The sequence below is a fragment of the Mastacembelus armatus genome, chromosome 14 (genome assembly GCF_900324485.2).
Source record: "Mastacembelus armatus chromosome 14, fMasArm1.2, whole genome shotgun sequence".
In the NCBI taxonomy this organism is placed as follows: Eukaryota; Metazoa; Chordata; class Actinopteri; order Synbranchiformes; family Mastacembelidae; genus Mastacembelus; species Mastacembelus armatus.
This window is the reverse complement of record NC_046646.1, coordinates 1,663,357-1,668,314: the sequence shown is the minus strand read 5'-3', so window position 1 is coordinate 1,668,314 and position 4,958 is coordinate 1,663,357.

Sequence of the window (4,958 nt, the reverse complement as noted above, 5' to 3'; positions counted from 1 at the left end):
GAGGAAATTTTTCTAGCCTGGAAAAACAGTCTACTAACATATAAAAAAGCTCTCCGTAAAGCCAGAACTGCATACTATTCATCACTAATAGAGGAAAATAAGAACAATCCCAGGTTTCTTTTCAGCACTGTAGCCAGGCTGACAAAAAGTCACAGCTCCGTTGAGCCCAGTGTTCCCTTAGCTCTCAGCAGTGATGAATTTATGAGTTTCTTTACAAATAAAATCACAACTATTAGAGATAAAATTCAGCAGGTGCTTCCTATACCTGCAACAAATGAATCTTCTACTACAGTAGCTCTTGAATCATCTGTAGGACCTCAGTTATGTTTAGACTGCTTCTCTCCTATAGATCTCTCTGAATTTACATCAGTAGTTGCTTCATCGAAATCATCAACGTGTCTCTTAGACCCCATCCCGACTAGACTGCTTAAAGGCACCCTGCCATTAATGAACTCATCTTTATTGGACTTGGTAAATTTATCTCTAGTATCAGGCTACGTACCACAGGCCTTTAAGACTGCAGTAATCAAACCTTTACTCAAAAAGCCTAGTCTTGATCCAGGAGTCTTGGCTAATTATAGACCAATATCCAACCTGCCATTTATTTCTAAAATCCTAGAAAAAGCTGTTGCTAAGCAGCTATCAGACCACTTACACAGGAATGAACTATTTGAAGAGTTTCAATCAGGATTTAGAGCACATCATAGTACAGAAACAGCACTGTTGAAAGTTACCAACGATCTTCTCTTAGCCTCAGATAATGGACTTGTTTCGATACTTGTCCTCCTAGACCTTAGTGCAGCATTCGACACCATTGACCACAACATCTTATTACAGAGACTGGAGCATGTGATTGGTATCAGAGGAACAGCGTTAAAGTGGTTCCAATCCTATTTATCGGACAGATTCCAGTTTGTTCATGTCCATGATGAACCTTCCACACGAACAAAAGTTAGTTATGGAGTTCCACAAGGTTCTGTGCTAGGACCGATTCTGTTCACCCTGTACATGCTTCCTTTAGGATATATCATTAGGAAGCACTCTATTAATTACCACTGCTATGCTGATGACACTCAGTTATATCTATCTATTAAACCTGTTAACACAAACCAGTTAACCAGACTTCAAGCCTGTCTAACTGACATAAAGGCTTGGATGACCAGTAACTTTTTACTTTTAAACTCGGAGAAAACAGAAGTCATTATATTTGGGCCTAAAAATCTCAGAAATAACTTTTCTAAAATTATAGCTACTCTAGATGGCATAGCCCTGGCCTCCAGCACTACTGTAAAAAACCTTGGAGTTATTTTTGACCAGGACATGTCCTTTAACTCACACATAAAACAAATTTCTAGAACTGCATTCTTTCACCTGTGCAACATTTCCAAAATTAGGAACATCCTGTCTCAAAATGATGCAGAAAAACTAGTCCATGCATTTGTTTCCTCAAGGCTAGATTACTGTAACTCATTACTATCTGGATGTCCTAATATCTTAATAAAAAGCCTCCAATTAATCCAGAATGCCGCAGCCAGAGTCCTGACAGGAACTAGCAAGAGAGATCATATTTCTCCTATATTGGCTTCTCTTCATTGGCTCCCTGTAAAATATAGAATAGAATTTAAAATTCTTCTTCTCACATACAAATCCCTTCATAATCAAGCTCCTTCATACCTTAAAGACCTCATAGTACCATATTATCCCAATAGACCACTTCGCTCTCAGAGTGCAGGCCTACTTGTGGTTCCCAGAGTTCTCAAAAGCAGAATGGGAGGCAGAGCCTTTAGCTATCAAGCTCCTCTCCTGTGGAACCAGCTCTCAGCCTGGGTTCAGGAGTCAGACACTCTCTGTACTTTTAAGGCTAGACTTAAAACCTTCCTCTTTGACAAAGCATATAGTTAGGGCTGGCTTCAGGCAACCCTGAACCATCCCTTAGTTAGTTATGCTGCTATAGGCCTAGACTGCCCGAGGACCATCGGTGCACTGAGCTCGAATTGTCGGACGGTGACGGATCTATGGTCATGAGCTCTGGGTCATGACCGAAAGAACAAGATCGCGGATACAATTCAATTCAATTCAATTCAATTTTATTTGTATAGCGCCAAATCACAATACAAATCATCTCAAGGCACTTTACAAAAACTAAAACTAAAAACCCAACAATTCCCTTATGAGCAAGCACTTGGCGACAGTGGAGAGGAAAAACTCCCTTTAATGGAAGAAAAAACCTCCAGCAGAACCGGGCTCAGTTTGCGCGGCCATCTGCCTCGACCGGCTGGGGTGAGTGGATAGAGCAGAGAGAAAAGAACAGCAATGATAAGGTTGGTGGGACCAGTAACTGCACATCAGCGATATACAGCAAATCAAAACAAATCATCACTTTTTATTTCATCCGTACGAACGTAAGGAGAAGTCCGTTTTTTCCTGTCTCACCCCATTACAGGTAATGTGGTCCCGCCTTGTACACTGTCCACTGTTCACATGTAAATAATCTCAGGTGAACCAGGTAAATATGTGCACACCCCCGAGAAATGACATAAAACGTCAAACTTCATCATAGAATTTACTCACTTTTTCTGCGCATTTGGATGATGGCGCATCACGGACGTGAAGAAGCGCTTCTTGTATTCCCCACAGAGACAAATAGCTTGTCCTCAGAGTAAAAACACTGATTTTAACTCAAATGAGGATCGTTTGGCTCCTCATTGTTTTGTATTGTGCTGCACTAATCCGTCCCATCTACATTGACTGAAAGGCTCATTATGCGCGTTTTTGTCTGGTCGTTCAGTGCGTCTTTTGTGTTCTCAGGTAAATCACATGACTATTCATCCTCAGACACACCCTCTTGCATATGGCCTTTCTGGACAAAAAGTGTCTTAGAAAATTTAAATCAGTGCATTGTTTACTGTGAATGTGTGAACAAGATGACATTCACAGCACTCTGAAGTAAACACTTTAGCCTACAACATGCAGGTCTCCAAAGTCTTGTGTTTGTGTTTTATGGTCTTATTTCAGTGAGTAAAAAATTGTAGTTTTTCACTAACCATGCATAAACACTTTTTTCTCAAAAACACAATAATGTATAAACTTGCTGCTCACATATTATTGTAGCCAATTTTGTGCTGATTACAGTGTTATTAGACTTTAGACATTAATATGTTTAAAAGACACTGAAAAAAGCACAAATGTCAGGACATGTCAAAATTTGTCCAGGCCCCCAAAACCCCCTCAGACCCCAGAGGGTTAAGCTTGTTGCTATGCTTTATTAGTAGTTATTGACTATATGATGTCTTAGTATAGTGTGGAGTAGAAATTATACCTTAGTATGTCATACACTGAGATGAAAACTAAAAAGAAAGTTATGCCTTGTTATACAACGTGATTAAATTATGTCTTGTGAAAATCATAGTATGGTATGACATGGAAATTATGACTTAGTACAATATTTCATGTAAATTAAACCTAGCTATTTATTTACTGAAAACAGTGCATTAGTATAATATGTGGTCTAAATTATGCTGTAGTATGTCAGGAGGCAGACACTCTCTGTACTTCTAAGGCTTAAAAAAGACTTAAAACCTTCCTCTTGGACAAAGCATATAGTTAGGGCTGGCTTCAGGTAACCCTGAACCATCCCTTAGTTATGCTGTTATAGGCCTAGACTGCCTGAGGACCATCAGTGCACTGAGCTTTCCTAACCCTCGCCTCCCTTCCCCTATCCTCCTCTCCTCCCCCCTCACATGTATATTCCACCATTGAATGTCACTAACCTTGTGCTCTCTCTCTCCCCTAGTTTGTGCTCTGTCTGTCTCTCTCTGTTCTCTCTCTCTGTACCTTCTGCAGGTGTCCCTGGTCCTGGAGCTGTATATTGATGATGTGCAGTTACTGGCCCCACCAACCTGCAGTGTCTATTTGTTGTTTATTGTTGCTGTTCTTTTCTCTCTGCTCTATCCACTCACCCCAACCGGTCGAGGCAGATGGCCGCCCAAACTGAGCCCAGTTCTGCTGGAGGTTTTTTTCTTCCGTTAAAGGGAGTTTTTCCTCTCCACTGTCGCCAAGTGCTTGCTCATCAGCGACTTGTTGGGTTTTTTGTTTTTGTAAGTGCCTTGAGATGATTTGTATTGTGATTTGGCGCTATACAAATAAATTGAATTGAATTGAATGAAAATTACAGTATTATGACATAGTTTCTACACTATGTGGTGAAAATATGCCTTAGTATCATGCAGAGTGAAAGTTATGTCTCAATACAGTACATTTTCTGCTTTAATATAGTATGTGGTAAGAATTATTTCTTAGTATTTGGTGATGAAAATTATGCCTCATGTCCTTCTAATACTTATCCAAAACAGATTAGAATCATTATTTTTTATCTCCAAAGAAACCCTAATCCACACATTTTATGAGCACTGATCATGTGACAGAAAGAAGCACATGGATCCAAAATTTGGGTAGAATGTTTATTAGAATTTGCGATTAGTGATGTAACATTCATCTACATGGCACAAAGGAAGTCATAAATATGCAAATATGGGCTCATCTTATCAGGGGATGATATATTCAAGGAAAACTGATACACCTCCACGTAACTGAACAGGGTGAAATGCACAGAAGCCTGTCATTGTGATGGCACAGTAAATAAAATAGAAAATCAGTAACAGATCTTCTATCAAATCTTTACATACACATTGAAACAAAATTACAAAAGGTCAGAAGAGCACTGGATTTTAAGAGTGAAATAAAAAGCAATTGAAAGATAAAATAGCTTTGTAATGCACTGCACCCGTAATAGTTTTATCTTTTCATTAACGTGGAGCTACAGTACTAAGTTGGCAGAAAAAGGTGCATGGCTTTTGTATTCAGTTTTTTATCTGAAAAAATACAGGGGGATGAACACCTGTAGATGCATTATCTTACAGTGTAGTCCTTACGAATCAATGAATAAAGGATCTGTGGTT